This window comes from Pinus tabuliformis, chromosome 7 (assembly GCF_031772625.1).
Source record: "Pinus tabuliformis cultivar Carrire ecotype Pingquan chromosome 7, CPIR1, whole genome shotgun sequence".
Taxonomy (NCBI): domain Eukaryota; kingdom Viridiplantae; phylum Streptophyta; class Pinopsida; order Pinales; family Pinaceae; genus Pinus; species Pinus tabuliformis.
Genome location: NC_142293.1, coordinates 704,910,097 through 704,927,211, shown reverse-complemented (window position 1 = coordinate 704,927,211; position 17,115 = coordinate 704,910,097).

Here is a 17,115-nt window from a genome sequence, read left to right as displayed (position 1 = left end):
TGCGACCTGCGAGAAGAATATCGCAGCAGAAGCCACTACTAAACTCTTCTTTGAACGAGTGTGGGTACACTTTGGGATGCCACAGTTTATAATCTCAGATTGAGACAAAAATTTCATCAGTACTTTTTGGTCCAATCTCTGGTCGATGCTCGACACCAAACTCACTAAGTCCACAACCTTCCATCCCCAAACTGATGGCCAGATAGAGGTTGTCAACAGGATGATCATACACATTCTGTGCATGTACAACTCAAAGCATCCACGCACATGGGATGAGAGAGTCCCCTATTTTTAGCACAACTATAATCGAGCTCTACACAACTTGACTAGGCACATCCCTTTTCAGGTGGGCTTGGGATTCTAGCCACTATGTCCCATTGATGTGGCCATGCCATTTGCAGCTACTCAAGCAGATTTGACTCATTTTCAAGTCTAGAACAAATAAAGAAAAAAACTTCATTGATCACATCCAACATATTTGCCAACAGGTCCATCACATTCTGGAGAAATAAAATTCCAAATGCAAGTAGCGACATGATCAACATTGGGTGCCACACGAGTTTGAGGCGGGCAACAAAGTCTAGTTCCATTTGCAAAAGGAATGCCTTACTTGAGCCTATCAGAAACTCAAACCACTCAAATATGGTCCTTACACCATTACCAAGGCTGTGGGAGATAATGAATTTGACCTCAGCATTTCCCCCATTCCTTGGCCTTTACCCAGTGTTCAATGTGGACCACCTTTAGCCATACTTTCCACCATTACAAGACACATTCGACATTACAGAACAACTCACACCAACATAGTTAAATCCAGATTGCATGGAACAAGCTGCAACTAATTGGATCATGGACACACATATAAAGAACACTCACCAGCAGAGGGTCCAACTGTATCGAGTTGATAAAGTAGGCCAACTCCTTCAGCAAGGCAACTGGCTCACCAGGGACAAAGTTTAGCAGAAGTTTCCTCATCTCATGGAGGAACTCAACAGAATGGGGACCATTTCTTCCTTGGGGGGGGGCGGGGGGGGGGGAATGATCCATGTGGATATTGGTGGCCACTTGCCAGTTCCACTTGGACCCCCACCATTGTTTCTTTCATTTTTCCAATTTCCTCAATTGCAGCAGAGTTTACTATTTTTAGCATTTTTTTGGGTCCTACACTTCCAGATCCATTTTGAGGCCCTAAACAATGTTTTTTTCAATCTACTGCCAATGGTATTTTAATAAAAACTATATGTTCTGTCGTAGTACTTGGAGAGATCTTTCCAATGGGGTATCATGCACGTAAAATGGAGATTATATGACCAAGTCATGACCCCAGGAAGTTGGTTGTCCAACTAACCCTAATGAGGCCCCTAAACTCTTGGTGTTACATCTCTTGAGGTTAGGGTTTTGGCTGTTTAGGGATTACTCTTATTGCTCAATAATAAAAAGGCCTTTGAGCCTCATTGGAAGGCAATTGTGAGGCATGTAGCTGCCATATCTCTTCTCAGGGATAAGCTACCATTGCCCGAGCTAGTTTATTTCCATTTCTGTTACTAGGCATATTTCAATATTTCACATTAATGAAATGAAGTATTATTTCTACTGCATCTCTGTATTTATGGTTATATCTATAATTTGGTGTGTTCCTGTTTAATCCAGATAACTTTTCCTTTGCAGCCGAGACTTGTTTTTTTTCACAGTCACTGTAACTATAGAGGGTCAGTTATCATCAAGAAACACATATAGAAAAATGTGTTTCCTGCTTCTTTACCCTAATGTTGTCTCTTGTTTTGATTAAAACTTTATGGCTACCAACAACTCTAAGATCATGTAATGAAAAACATGCAAGCATCCAATCATCCACTTACAAAAGACTTTGAAGAAATATGATGGTGGAATAAAGAAGAGAACCAAAGGTTAATTATGGCAATTGTGGCCTTGTTATACTAATTGTATTTCAAAGTTGTGAAAACAAACACCAACACATGAGGACATAAGTATGTTTTTAACATTTTTATTATTTCCTACTATATTTATGTTTATAGTTTTTTTCAAGAAATTATTATTACGGGATAGTGTGTATCGGATTTCCATGTTAAAAGTTTTTGCAACCATAGTGAAAGCTCGTTCACCTCCTTTTATAGCTTTTTATGCGCTTCAATGAACCAACATTTCTCTATTTTTTTCAAATTTCTTTTTAGATTGAAGATTTTTATTATGATAAATTAGTGTCTCTCCACTTATTTGTACAATTGACCACCAAGTTATAGTAGAAAGTTTTCTATGAGGTCTATGGAAAAAGAAATCATCATTAACAATCAAATAGCAACAAAAAATCCTACAATTGATCCAATTGTTTGACCAACCATGGTATTCTCTTTGATCTGATAGAACTCTTTAGTGAGAAGGATGCATCAAGAATTCTTTTAGATTTGTTGATATTTGTGACCTCCAACCCATTTAGTATGCCATTGTGAACAACATTCGTCATATCTAATGTAGGCCCCACTTTGACATAATATTTTTCGACATAGTACGTGTATTAACTACTACAAAATTGGGTAATAAGAAGCTTCCAAGGTATTGTGTTACATTTGATATATCAAAATCATTGATAATGTTATCATTTTTTAAATATACATTGAAATATGGCTCATTCAATGTACTCATTATATCGCAAAAATGCATCCGAATGAACTATTGGAAGTCTAGATTGACAGTAAAGAACCAAGAAATATTGAAATTTTGGGTTGTTACATTAGGTATAGCCATCTCCTCAATAGTAGCCAATATGATTTGGAAACCATTTGGAATTTTAAGCATGGAATACTATGAATATATTTTGGAGATTTTAATGAAACTTTATTAGCATTATGTGAATAATCAGTTGCATGTGTCTAGCGTATCGTAAATGGATGACTCTTGAAGACTAGGCTACTTAAATTTATTATTGTTGTCACACCTCATATTCTTCATTAAACTTGCATATCCCTTCTTACACTCAATATGACATTCTAATGGCAAGAATGATAAAGTATCCTTTATGCAACTTTGATTTTAATATTTGCTATTGAATGATGATTCTATGAGTGATATTTTTTTTTTTCACCTCAGGAGAGAAGTTATTTTAAGAAATTTATGGATTTTGGAGATGATTCTTCACATCTTCTCATTCAAATTTCCACCTTATAATGGCTCCCCTTGGAATTTGTTTCTTATAAGGAAAATATTGTTTTTCCACAACTTCATTAACTTGATGCCCCTTTATGCAGGATTTCTTGAAAATTCTTTATGGTCATGCTCCTTTAACTACATATATAATGCTTTTGTCGATTATGAAGCCCATATTTATAAATCTTCTCCATATTATAGCTTGCCTAATGATTATTTCTTGGTCATCGCAATTACTGCATGCCCTTCCATTTAGTTGTTGGTTTATGCCTTCCTCTTATTTTATTTGTTATATTAAATACTAGAGTATTATAATTTCAGGTTGGCTTTGCTCACTTAATCTAGAAATATGTCCCTACTTGACTGAACTTGAGATTATAGCACCTCAAATGACATCATTGGAGTTGAAAGGATGTGGTGTTTTGTCTCGGGAAGATATTCATTATCCACAACTGCACTCGCTTGATGCCTCTTTGTGTAGGTTTTCTTAAATGTTATTTATGATCATGCTCCTTTAACTAGATATATTAGTCTTATCTTAATTATGACTCCAATATCTATACATTTTTTTGGCATTATAGCTTGTTTAATGATGGCTTCTTGGTTGCTACTACTACTACATGTCCTTCATTTAAGTTGTTAGTTTTCATGTGACACACCTAAGTTTGGCCAGAGGGGCTGTTGGCTCTACATCGACTCTCCAATTTGGTACAACTATATTTATCTTACACATTCTTGTCAAATTTACAACTAGTCATTAATTCATGTCCCTAATTAAAGGTTAATTCAAAGACTTAAAGTTAAAACTCCTAGGTTTTTTTAGACATTCCTACAAGTTTCCCAACCTATCATTTATTATCATTTTGAAACAAAATTTAACATTATTTTTCTCCCTTTCATATTCATCAGGTTTTGAACCTTTAGGCTTGGAAATATCTTGATAATTCAGCATTGATTACACTCCATAGGGGAAGATCACTTCCAAAGGTCTATGAGTTGGATTTATCCTATGATACTCTTAGCCAAAAAGGAAAGTTAAAATCGACAAGAAAAACGGTCTTGTAATGCTTTAGATTTCCTTTTTGGATATATCATAGAATGATCAAATTCCCAAAGTCTAATTTGTTAGCTCTATTTATACTGGAAACTATAGTTGTAGGTGGGGCCTTAGAAGTCATGGAGCTCATGCCCGCATCTCACACACTTGGAGGCACCTCGATAAAGGTTTATTTTCATAATTGCTTCCTTTCTCATCCTTGTCGAAGACCTATGTTTGAGCCTGATGGCAGGTAATGAAGTGAGTAAATGAAGGAGCATAGTTAATTGATTGAAGCCAATTAGCAAATAATGGAGGAAATTGTTAGCAATTGTTTGTGAATAAAATATGTGCTGGAAAGTCTCGAAAGTTCTATTATACATGGTTTAACCTAGTTCAGTGGAACTTCTTTTCTAATTAAGATTTTATCTCTGGTTGAAAACAATTCTCAATACAGAGTGATGTTTTGTTTCTATGTAGGGTGTGTGTTGATGAAATACATATCAATGTCTATCAGTAAGATTGAATAATGAAATTCTAATGGTAGTGGTGAATAAATTATCTATCTTTCAATATTATTTGGAAAGAATTTGGAATTGTAAGCATGGACTACTAAGAATCTATTTTGGAGCTTTTAATGAAACTTTATCAATATTATGTGAATAATCATTTGCATATGTACAATGTACCATACATGGATGATTCTTGCATACTAAGCTACTTAGTTTTATTATTGTTGTCATACTATATCTTCTACATTGAATCTGCATATCCCTTCTTACACTTAATATGAAATTCTAATGGATAGAATGATAAAGTATCTTTTATGAAACTTTGATTTTAATATATTCTATTGAATGTCGATTATATAAGATTTTTTTTTGCACTTCTGGAGAGAAGTTACTTTAATACATTTAGGAATTTCAGTGCATTTGTATTTAACATTCTTGCATTCTATTCTTTTTGTGTTATTCTCTGGTTTTGTCTTCAATGCTTTTGTATTTATTAGACTGTGCATTCAATAAATTATTCTTCGCCTCTTCTCATTCACATTTACACCTTATAATGGATTCCCTTAGAAGTTGTTCTCTCTGAGACAAATATTTATTATCCACAACTACACTCACTTAATGCCTCCTTTTGAAAGTTTTCTTAAATGTTCTTTATAATCATCCTCCTTTAACTACATATATTACTATTTTCTTAATTATGAAGCCCATATTTATAATTTTTTTTCACATTGTAGCTTGATTGATGATTGCTTAGGTCTTGCAATTACCACATGTCCTTCCATTGAGTTGCTAGTTTGTAACTGCCCCTTATTTTATTTGGTATGCTAAAGACAAGAGTATTATCATTTCAGGTTGGCCTTTTCTCAGTTAATCTAGGAATATGTCCCCATTTGACTGAACATGAAATTATAGCACCCCAAATGACATCATTGGAGCTGAAAGGATGTGGTGTTTTGTTAGACATATATTGCTTGTCCACAATTGCACTATCTTAATGCTTCGTTTTGTAGGTTTTCTTGAAAATTATTTATGGTCATGCTCCTTTGAATACATATATTAGTATTTTGTTTATTATGATGACCATATTTATAAATTTTGTTGACATTGTATATTGCTTAATGATGATTTCCTAGTTGTTGCAATTGTTGCATGACCTTCCATTGAGTTGTTGGTTTTCATATGGTGCACCTTAATTGGGCCAAAGGGGTTGTTGTATATACAGAGACACTTTAATTTGGCACTTTTAGATTTGTCTTACACATTATTGAAAAAATTATAAAAAATCATTGATTCTTGTCCCCAATTAAAGGTTACTTTAGAGACTTTAAGTTAACACTGCTAGGTTTTTTGAATACATTCTTTCCAGTTTCCCAACCTATAATTGAGTACATTTTTGTCACAAAATTTAACATCCTTTTTCTGCCTTGCATATTCATTAGGTTTTGAACCTTCAGGCTTGCAAATATCTTGATATCTTAGAATTGATGCCACTCCATAGGGGAAGAGTGTTTACAAAGATCTGTGAGTTTGATTTATCCTATGCCACTCTTAGAAAAAAAGGAAATCTGAAAGAGAAAAAGAAGGTGGTCTTTCTTTTTATCGATCCATGTTCTGGAGCTAACTCTAAACTCGGTAGAATAGATATATTCAAATTCAAATTAAAACCAAGAAAGAGGCTATCATAATAGAACTTATTAGTATAGATTGAAAGAAAGAGGAGAGTTAGAGATCAAAATAAGCCAACCTTATTCCTTTCGCATCCTTTTCAAAGACATGTTCTTGAGCTCAAGGGAAGGAAATGAAATGAAAGATGAGCTTCTTTCTCATTATATTTTCTTTAGCTAGGAGAATCTTTCTTCTTCATATATACATGTTTAAAGAATTTTTAATTTCATCTCACCATGTCATGATGATTGTTTCATATCATGAAGACATTAAGAAATATAGAGTTGTACAAACCTTAACCTTAAGCCAACGGTACATTTTAATAATTGAAAAATCCAAAGTATTCTAGTACACAAGAAATACCACTCAATCATAAATATTTCTAAGGTAGAATTTGAAACCTTAAAAATAAATATAAAAATCTAGGAAAGTTACTCCATATAAGACTTCCCTCATCAATGCTTTTATTAACTTCCACTCTCTTTGCAAGTGTGAAGTGTCGGTCAAGATTTGAATCTCTGGAAGAAGCACGACTCCTAGAAGATACCTTGCTTCCCTTTGTTCCTATAGTTTTAGAATTTCCTCCATGTAGTGGAAGAGGTAATCAAGTTATAATAGAGAGTTTTGTATGAGATCTATGACATCAAAAAAAAAGTAGGTCATTGTTAACAACCAAATTGCAACAAAAATTCCTACATGTGATCCAACTATTGGGCCAACCTTTATTTCTCTCTTTGAACTAACACAGATGTTTTGTGAGAAAAATCCATCAAGACATATTTTAGAGTTGTTAATCTTCATGACCTCTAACCCATTTAGTATGGCATTGGGAACAAGATTTGTGATATCTAATGCATGTCCAACTTTGACAAAAATATTTTTTGATACAATTGGTGTATTAACTACTACAAAATTGATGTAATAAGAATCTACCAAGTTATGTTACAATTTATAGATCAAAACAATTGATAATGTTATCATTGTTGATATGTACATTAAAGTATAGCTCGTTCAATGTCGTACTCACAATATCTCATAAATGCATTCAAATGAAGTATTGGTAGTCGAGATCCACATTAAAGCACAAAAAAATATTCAAATTTTGGATCTTTACATTGTTTGTAGCCATCTGTTCAATAGTACCATATAGAAGATTAGGAGAAATCTCACTCGTAACTAGTCCTTGGTACACAACAATGTTGGAAAAAGTGTCGAAGTTTTGGGAAAATGATTTTGGATCTAGGAATATTTTATTAGGATACCAAAATCTCCCAAGGGTATCATTGTCAGGGGAAATAAAAGGTGCTCCCATATGAAGTCTATAAATTGTTTCAAATGCATGCTCAGATATACCGATGTAAGTATTAGAGATGTGCACAATTTGAGGTGCGTCTGAAACAAGAGTGTATGACATAGAAACAACTTCAATGGCATTGATAAATGATAAGGAATTATTGAACAGAATAAAGCCCATGGCCATTGTTAGTTCATTTATATTGATCAAATATTCCTTCATCACACATGAACTATTTTGGATTTGAAAATTGTACAGTAAACCAAATTCTTGGGTGGCTATTGAAAATATGGCACTTGTAATATTGTACTTTTGACCTGAAAATGGAAAGAAAAGTAAACATACCCAGTGTCTACCATAGTTCCCAACACTGAAGGTATAGGATGAGTTCTGAGTAAACACTCGATCTTTCAAATGGATACAAGAAGGAACCTATAAATTGTAACTTGTGGTGTTAGGAAAGATTTATTCATTGGTGGAAATCAACATATTTGAGGAGGGGTTATCTGCACTAAAGATCCTTCTACCCATTGGCATCTTACCCTTTGATTCACACATTATCAGGTACTTACCCTATGGAGTAAAGGAAACATCAGATTTTGATTGATAGATTGGAAATAACACTCATAAAAAAATACACACAATGACCTCCATTTATTTCACTTCTTTATATGAACCTAAATTATATGATTCTCTTCTGTTTGTACAATTCTCTAATGTCCCACATTCTATCATCATTTGGACCTTCAGACAATACCAAAAGTCTAGAACACTATCCATAGTTCCACTTCCACCCCCACCAATGACTTAATACTTCCGTGAGGGACAAGATCTTCTCTCTCTTTAGAGAATATAGAGGTGGACTACAGAGTACTAATATTTTACCCTTCATCACTATCCTTTTAGTGATGGATTCTTTTGCAAGGGTGATTTGGAGAGTAACCTAGGTCACCTTGACAACTATGAATGAAATTGGAAATTGCAGGGCATGGACCTTGATAGCTGAAAACTTCTAAGCAATTGGTGCAACCCTTCCACATCAAGGAAGACAAAGGGTAAATGAAATTTAATTTCTTCTATATAATATAAATAAATCTATTCTCGGTATCAAACACCATAGAGCAAGACATGTTCGCCAATTCCACAGATGCTACCAATATCTCTCGGTGTTGGAGTTCTTTTCTCAATAGCCTTGTTTGTACTGCTCTTGAACTGATGAAATCCACTACTCCATATATCTTTTACTATCTATAGAAAGAACAAAAGTGACCAAATTCATATCATCTACTGAAATATATATTAGTTCCTCTTAAGGCACTCAAAAATACAATGAAAACTTAGTAGATTAAAGAATCTTTAATAGGAAAAGAACCCATAAATAAAAAAGAATACTCATTGAGTATGAAATCAAATCAACAAAAACTGGTTAACAACATCCATATAAAATATTCATCAGTATGGAAGTAAGATATGTACAAAATATAGGTTAATTATAGTCCAATCTTAGTATTCTTCAAGTTGGCAAGAAGACTACCTAAAGAAAATATAACCTAGAATAACATATTCTCAAGAGAAATAATCTTGATGCATAAATGACAGAATCTATCAATTTAGTATGAATTCTCATCTCCTAGAAATGGAAAGAAGGAGATAGAAAGATATAAATAAATAAATGTCTATGCTCCCTTTCCAGGCAAGGAGAAGTTGACGACGAAGTGCATGTGATGTTGTGACATATTGCATATCAGGAAGGATGAAAAATTAATAAAGGATGAAGATTTGAATAAATTTTGTGGCCATTGCTTTAAAACCAAGGTGAGGTGTGGGATTTTGATGTAAAAAAAATATTTTCATGGCGGTGCTTATGGACCACACTAGCTTGATTATCAAGATAAAATTGTTTAAATGTTTTTGAATGATCTCTACATTATTTTCAACTGCATGACATGGGTTAGATTTAGTTAAGAAGAATCGGTTGGATTGAAACAATAACATGGAAAACACTAAGGAGATTAGTCGTAAAGAGAAATATGATATTTTTAAAAGTGTCAAGGATCATGAAGGAAATAATACATACGTCAGTCAAAATTCAACAAACAATTTTCTCAAGAAGAGATGTAGTTGATGCTATTCTTGTGTTCAATTTCCACATTGGACATATGGGAACTTTTATTCAAGGGTGTATCTTAATTCACATACAAATTCAAATTTTATTTGGAAAATTGTTATATTCCTTTGTAGACACTTGTTTCAAACCATAAAAATAATTTTTTGTACTATTTAAAGTTTTCTATAGCAAGAGTAAGTGATCAAGAAGAAATATGGAGGAATTGTATCAAAACGACCTCTAAATTCAAAGGTAAAAAATCACAATCTATTTCATTATTTACAAGACAATCATGTTGACATAATTAGACAAAGTCTTTAACTTCAACATAGACCTCCTGATTTATAGGGCTCAAGGAAATAAGATTTCATTGTAGCATTGGTGTTTTCATTTTCTTGATATTTTTCTATCTTTCAACCGTTGTCAAATAAACATTAATTATTACTATATATCATTCTGTTACGACATTTCCATTCCAACCTCTAATGCAATTGCTAGTTTATATGACTGCACTAATATCTTACAATATAAATGAGTAAAAACAGCAATAAAATTATTATTATATACTATTTAATATTTTTACATTTTCATCATAAATATCCTTTAAAATAGTAGAACAAATGGCAATAACATTTCCGAGTAAATTTGTTTATTTATTTATTTTCTAATTAATTAATAAATTTATAGTTCGTTATAATCGAAACAATTGGCCATAATGCGATTTAAATTTCAATGCTCTTGGAAAGTTTAGTACAATGAAGATGCTTCAATATGAATTGGTAGGAACAAGCTTAAAATTGTTTATTATTTATTATCATTAAATTTAGTTTTCCATCTTAGTAATAATTTCTTCGATTTAAATATTATACCTATATAGTTTTATTTTATTTAATAATATTGTTATTTTCATTTTTAAAATAAATAATTTTGATAAAATAAAGTTGATAACTATGCCCCGTTATTATGATCATATTTACATATGTTCTCCATGTCTATGCCATGTTAGACAAAAATATACTTTCGTTTGAATTGCATTTTAAAAAAATTCAAAAACATATTTTAGCCTTAAATAATGGAGAATGGTGAGATACGAGTGAAAATAGAAATATTCCAAAATATAGTAAGTAAAAATATTGAAAAACATTAATATATAGTGATTAGAATAATATTGACAAAAGGATATGTGGATGTCTATTGGGTCTTGGATAGATAGTGGTCAATGTGGTTTTAAGTCAATTCTTATTCTTGGACATGACTATGATATAGCCTCGCGAATGTCGAACTTAAAAAAAAGATATGTGGATAAATTAATGAGAAATGAGATATTAATAGTAATAAAGATAAAGATATGTTTAATTAAAAAAAAATTATGAAAGAAAGGGATTTAGAGATAATATATGATAAATAATATTTTTTTTATAGTGGGAAAACCTATCATGACTTTGTTGTGAAACTAACAGTGAGGACAAATATACCTGGTTTCTATTTGGTGGTTTATGAAAGGCTCGAACTAGATGCCTCTAATCTTGGGCAGTTACCATGTTAAAGAAGAAGATATTATAATGGAGGAAGGACACATGTTGATGCAATAGGTAATAAAACTAGCATTTGCACCAAAATGTTGCAAAGGAAACACCGTAAGGCATAAATTGAGGAACAATCACGACATAGGAATGGGAAAATCTAAATGGGATGCAGAGATGTAGCAAAAATAAAATTCTAATTTTGATTTAGGGTGCCTCACACTATTTTTTATTAATTATTCAGATCCTGATTCTTAGCTGTCGGCTTAGGGGGAGTGAAAGTAAGTGAAAGGCTCAATATCATTCGATTTAAACTCCTCCTTTGATTTTTGTGTTTTGATATCTGTGTTCATTCAAATCCTCTATTAATTATTTTGGTTATTACATAAAACAAATGTTAGAGTTGATCGAGGAAATCATGTTAAAGGATCGGAGTAGTGCAAGATTGAATTCTACACTAACAAACTATCCTTTTGTCACAATATTTGTAGTGGCTCTTCAGAAGAAATAAGAAGGCCCTGTATGAAGCACTTGAAAAACTAAAAGCAGGTAATGGATGTTTGAAACTGCTAACACCAACCATACTACTTGTTGTAGACTATCCCTCACAAGAATTCTTCCTAAATCATCTTATTTTAGAAAATATATGTGAAGATAGTTAGTTGTTACATGGGGTTCTCTTCACTAGTTACAGGTTCCTGCTAAATCCTGAGGTGGTCACAAGTGTTAAGGATACATATCTGAAATTAATGTGTTTTTATAGTATTGGTAGCTTGTTTTGGCATATTTCTAAATTGAACATTAAACTAAAATTTCATACAGGCACAGTGATTTATTTTAAACAATGTAAACTTTTAAATGGAAAATCATATTGTTACCCGTTTTGTAGAGATAGCAAAAAAGTGACCCAACTTGGAAAAGAGGTGATGCAGAACACACATGTTTTTTTTAGAGCATAGTTTTTGGCACTATAAATTTTTTTATATACATTGCATTTTAGAATGGTAGTGTTTTTGATGTTGATTTAAAAAAGTGGTAATTCTACACCATGTCCGTTTTTTAAAAGGCTTTTTTTTATGTTTTTATTTTCTAATGTATGAAATGTAAATAACTATTTTGTAAATTTAATAATTTTTGAGGTGGTCCTTTTCTTCATATTTTCTTGTTTTTATTTTAAGTTTATTTTTTTTGTAGTGAGGTTTTTATTGTTTTACATATTTAAAGAAAAAGGTTGATATTTTGAATTTTCGATATTCTACATATTTATATAGCGTTAATTAATTTTTCAATCCACATGAAATAATTGTTTCTAAAAAACAATATTTTTTAACAATTGACATAAAAATAACCATTTTTAACATAAATATAACTAAAATACTACACATTTTGATATTTTTTTGTAATTTTTTGCTAGAGATGACATGTCAAAATCACAATTTTTATAGGAAAATTTTAACTAAAAATGGTTAAATAATAGTTTTTTTCATGAATTTCATGTCAAAACAAAAAAAATAATCACTCTTTTTTTCAAAAAATAATGATTAACATAAAAATTAATTCAAAAATCACATAATACAAATATTGAACGCATAACAACCTTAATTGAGTGCATATTCTTCTCATAAAATGTCAAAGTCAAAACATTACAAGAATAACTAATTAATAGTTATAAAAAATGAACTTGATTTCCAAGCATAACTTAAATTTAATCAACAATGTCATGTAATCCAAACTCTTCGTCCTCTAGAGTTTCATCATTGTCTTCTTCTAATGGATCTTTGATGTCTGCGAACCTCCCAATGTGGTGATGTGGCACCCACTCCGCACTACCACGGTGGCCCGCCTAGCTACCCCTGGGGGGCAGGCGGGCCGCCGGGGTGGCACAGGGTGGGGCTGCAACGCCCACCCCCCACCACCATGGCGGCCCGCCCACCCCTCGGGGGTGGCTAGGTGATTCTAGTTAAGTTTTTTTATAAAGAAAAAAAGCACTTTGGCAGAAGAAGATGTGTGCCGCAGAGCAGAGCAAAGCAAAGCAGAGAAAAGTGTAGAGGAGTCCAGGTAGGTTATGAATAATTAATATCATCTCAAAATGGCTAAGGTGTATTGTTCTCCTGGGTGTTGAATAGCTACATAATTAAGATTGATAGGTTGCATAAATCAAGATTTGGTTGAAAGTTAAAGCAGTAAGATAAGTTTAGTTAGGTTATGAATAATTAATATCATTTCAAAATGGTTAAGGTGTATTCTTCTCCTTGGTGTTGAATAGTTACATAATTAAGATTGATTGGTTGCATAAATCAAGATTTGGTTGATAGTTAAAGCAATAAGATAAAATGATGGAATAACTCTCAATCGTCTAATAATAATTAATATTTAAATTTTACAATTTTACAATTTTTTTTTTCTAATATATAAAAAAATAACAACAAAATGAATAGGCTTAATTAGTGAAAAACTGAGAGAGATATTGTGAGGAATGCGATGGGCACTGCAGGACTCTGTAAGGGTTTTGGTTAACCCTAGTCTTTTACTACAGACTATTACCATTACTGCTTTCGTACCCGTAGCCGACAGTTAACAGCATCCATTCCCGTTCCTGGCCCATCCATCGTTTTCAGGATGTCTTCATCTGCAGGTATATTGGGAGAATCAATGGACACGGAGGAGGTGGAATATACCGAAGACCCACATCCTGACCGCGTTATTTTTGGGTGCCCTAATTTCTTATCTTCGGAAGCCGGCCCTAGTCTCCCGTCGGATCGCTTTCCGCCTAATACATCTCCGGTGGTCGCCCTGCCGGAGCACTGTTCGGCTTTGCCTACAGTTGGGAATATCTCCCAGGTTTCCTCTGCTCTGGACATTCCACCTCTGTCCCCTAGGACCCTTCACATTCTATCTGCTATCTTGCCTCCATCGCCCCCTTTCGACCCTAATCCGCCCATTACTTCTATCTTCGCCGCGACGTCTACAGGTCCCCTACCCTCGGTGGCCCCAAACCCTTCTGTTACTCTCCATTCGCCATCAGGGTGCTTCGAGACTCTGGTGGTCAGGGTTAGATCTGTTAAATCCACCCCTCTGGATGGCTCCCCGGACCCATTAGCGGACCACCCATCTGCACCTCGTTCGCGGAAGAGAAAATCTAAGTGCGTGAAAGTGACCTCAAAGGACATCTCGATCCGGTTCGGTGAGACCTCGGCTATTGGGGAAGCAGCTATCATGGCTAACACTATTCTGGTCGGTCATGTTCGTGGAAGGGCGTATTCGGCCACTCGACTCACTCTATGGGTAAAGGAAATCTGGGGAGGCATTCTTAAAGAATTACCAGAGGTTCAAGTTTTACCTAGAGGTTGGTTCGCTCTTCATTTTGCAAAAGAGAACTACACAGACTTGGTGCTCACCAGATACTGGCACATTGAGATGGCACCAGTCCTATTAAAGAGATGGAGCCCTCTCTTTGATCCCGAGAGAGAACAAATTGGGGCCGGTCCATTATGGGTTCGCCTGCCAGGACTCCCTCTTCAGTACTGGTGTGAGGAGGTTTTCATTCGTATAGGGAATGCACTGGGGACATATCTTGATCATGATCGAACCTTCGTGGAATCAAGGAACAGAACCCTTGCTCATATTCTAGTACACTTGGATACCCGCGAGGGTCTGGAGGAGAAAATTACACTGCATTGGGGAAACTATACCAGGGTATAGATTCTGGACTACGAGGGGGTTCCTTTTCGATGTTGACAATGCCACAAGGTAGGGCACCTATTCAAGGATTTCCCCCTCAACAAGAAGTCAGAGGATACCCCTATAGCATCTTCTGTACCCTCCAGGACCGTATCACCGGTTACACAGCGTCCTCCTGCACTGGGTCCTACTCCCTCGGCCAACATGTCTCAACAGGCAGCGGTTGCGGCTCGCAGTACTCGCTCACCTCCGGTCACCAGATCTCGGGCAGCTACAGATGCCACCATTGTTTCGGGTACATCTCTCTCTCCTCCCTGCTCTTGTTTTTCTCTCTGTTCCTCCATGCATGTACCATCCATCTCTGTTGCACAATGCACTTTGCCATCCTCGCCTGTCATTGCACCATCCACCCCCTCTTTGCATTCCCTATCCTCGCCCTCCACTTCTCCATCTTCATCTCGGGGGTCAAAGTCTCATCACTACAACCTATGTCCTCACATTATAACCCGAGAATCCCCATTGTATTTTGCTGGTTTGGGTCTGGCCATACCCGGTACAACCCCCATGACATCTTGGGGGAGAAAATCTGACCTATCAAAGGCTATCCGACGTGCTGGAGTTGAAGTCACCTCTGGCTATCAATCTACTCTTGACGGGGTTCTTAGAGTAGTGAACACCCCTGCTAGCATTCCCCCATGAAATGCCTTTCCTTTAACTGCAGGGGCATGGCTAGTGCCTCAAAGAAACTAGCCCTGCGTAGACTTTTTGAGATTGTTCCTGTCGACATCATACTTCTTCAAGAAACCCTAGGCCCGGCTGATCTCATATCCGATTCCTTAACCTCTATGTGTTCGGGGTGGAATTTTTCGGCCATAGACTCTACTGGGCGATCCGGTGGCCTTGCGATTGGATACAACCCCAAATCCATCAGAGTACAAGCCTCCTGGGGAGGTCAGGGGTTTATGGGTATAGATCTCTTTTCGGCAGACCTCGGGCACAGCCTTAGGGTTATAAACATCTATGGTCCATGTCAACAAAGGGAGCATTTCTGGCAACACCTGCTTGGTCTCTCTATTTTCTCTGCTGAGCACATCATCATTGGAGGTGATCTCAATTTCTCCCTAGGCTATGGTGAATCATGGGGATCTATGGCTCAGGTGGACTCGATCACGGGATATATGACTGATCTCCTGGAAAGACACAATCTGATCGATGTCCCTATGAACAAACTTCTCCCCACTTGGCGGAATAGAAGGGTGGGTGAGGTAGCCCTTACCCACAGACTTGACAGATTTATCATGAAAGGGACCCTTATACAACAGTTGCACCACTACAAACAATGGGTCGGAGATGGAGGCATATCGGATCACTCCCTTGTATACCTGGAGATCTCGGGACCTATTCAAAAGCCAAAAGCCCCTTAGAAGTTCAATCATGTATGGCTTCAGGACCCATCTTAAATTCGGATGGTCTCGGATTTTTGGGCTGCGAATCCGATTGATAGATCAGACTCTTTAGCAAAGGGATTTTGCTCCAATTTATCCCAGCTCAAGCACCTATCCATCAACTGGGCCAGAGAAAAGCACCAGAGGGAAAATTCGGCTCTTCTACACATAGAATCTGAACTCTGCTCCCTACTGGATGAACGAGGTTTGGGGTTTGTCACTGCTGAAGATAAATCTCACCTGGTGGAGCTTGAAAGCCAGAAGACACAGATACTAAAAGACATAGAGGAATCTATTCGCCTTCGAAGCAGAGCTATATGGTTAAAAGCAGGGGATGACAACACTCGGTTTTTCCACAATTATGCAAAAGGCAGAAAAGTCACAAATACTATCTGGAGCATGCCGACTCCTGAGGGAGGAGTGGCTGACACTTTTAACAAGCTCTCACACTTAGGATCTTCACACTTCAGGAACCTCTACAAAAACCCTCCAGGCTCGACTATTGCTGATATTATAAATATTGCTGGTCACTTCCCCAGATTTGTAAATGGGGATGAAGCAGAGGCTCTTTTTGACCCTGTGACTCCTCGGGAGCTTGAGGGCACATTGAAATGGTTCAAAAAGGATAAAAGCCCGGGTCCGGATGGTTGGACCATTGAATTCTACCTTGCCTTCTATGAGTTGCTCAAC